Here is a 1,447-nt window from a genome sequence, read left to right on the forward strand (position 1 = left end):
TGTCAGGAATAAATGAACAGCACTCCTCTTGGATTAAAGCGCACAACTCTCCTTTCGCCGCTAGGGTGAAGTCGAGAGCCTTGCGATTTTGAAGCATCACTGTCTTCATGGCTGTGAGTTCATCAGTCACCAATTCTAAGGTGGATAAAGTCGCATTACTCATTGTCTCAAGAAGTTTGGATAGTTTTCTCAGCTCCCAGATCAATTTCACTGCTCCGTATGCTGGTATTATGCCCGCCCAAGATATGACGTCATCACCCAGATCCATGTGCGACAGTCCTTTGTCACTCACATGGGCTAAATCATGGTGATATATCCAGGATGCATCAACTTGTCCCACTGGATTAGCGGGTTTCTTGATTTCTCGAACATTTCGAATTTTCCCCTGGGGTAGTGTTGATACATGTCGTATTGCTGGAATCAGATATGCCAGAAAACAGCTTCCAGACCATTTGCCTGGTAACCATTTATATGCTCTATCATCACACACGAAGTAGCAGTCAGGAATTGCGACTGAGATGTTGCCGATTTTATAGTTACCGGGCTTTTGTTGGGTCATAGCCCAGAACATTTTATTATACACGATTTGATTTTCATCAACCGTTTTCTTCCTTTGAGTAAAGTCATTGCTGTTGCCAACCTGTAATTGCTGGCCTTCGTTTGTCATGGTGCAGGAATTCCCGGTACAGTGATGTATCACTGTCATATTACAGGTGCTATTTCCAACTTCTGTTTTTTCGTAGTTTTGAAAGCATACTGTTCCTCTTTTTGCCTTGGGTAAAAATAGGGTAACTCTTTTAATCGATGTCACATTCACTGCATCCTTCAGTAGTGCTTGCCAGGTTTGATTCATATTTAAGGGAATCTGTATTAAGGATATTCCTCCATGTGCAGTAGGAATAGCTGCACAGACCCAGCAATTGGAGATATTGAGGGTGTCTGCATAAGCGTGCTTAATAGCCTGATAAGTATTGAAATTTGGGTGCCACTTTGCACGTTTACTTCATTCTACTTGTGTGGCTGAGAAGAGAAATGGCTACAATAAAAAGATCATTGTTACCAATACAGTCAACAGGATGGTCATGCAATATTTCTGCAGAAATGGTTGTTCTACATTCCTGTTTTCTCCGGCTCTTCCAAACAGATGCATTTGGATCTTTCTTGCTTCCGTCATCTTCGCCCAGGACACGTGATCTTACTCTCTGCCCTATAGCACCTTATTACCGATGATTGCTTCACTGGGTTTGAGACGGATCAGTTCCTATTGATCTGACCCCCCTTTGTAGCCAGACTTTTGTGCTTAGGGTCCCGATGGAGAGGTAAGGTCTTTGTCCAGCTTGAAGTTCTTCACCAACTTGCAATGGGTCAGATGTATCCACGAAGCTTGCTCTACTATTTTGACTGCAGTAGGTGTTGAAAGAAGCACCTGGTAAGGACCTTCTCACTT

The sequence above is a fragment of the Protopterus annectens genome, chromosome 1.part1, assembly GCF_019279795.1.
Source record: "Protopterus annectens isolate FY-2018-M chromosome 1.part1, PAN1.0, whole genome shotgun sequence".
Taxonomy (NCBI): domain Eukaryota; kingdom Metazoa; phylum Chordata; order Ceratodontiformes; family Protopteridae; genus Protopterus; species Protopterus annectens.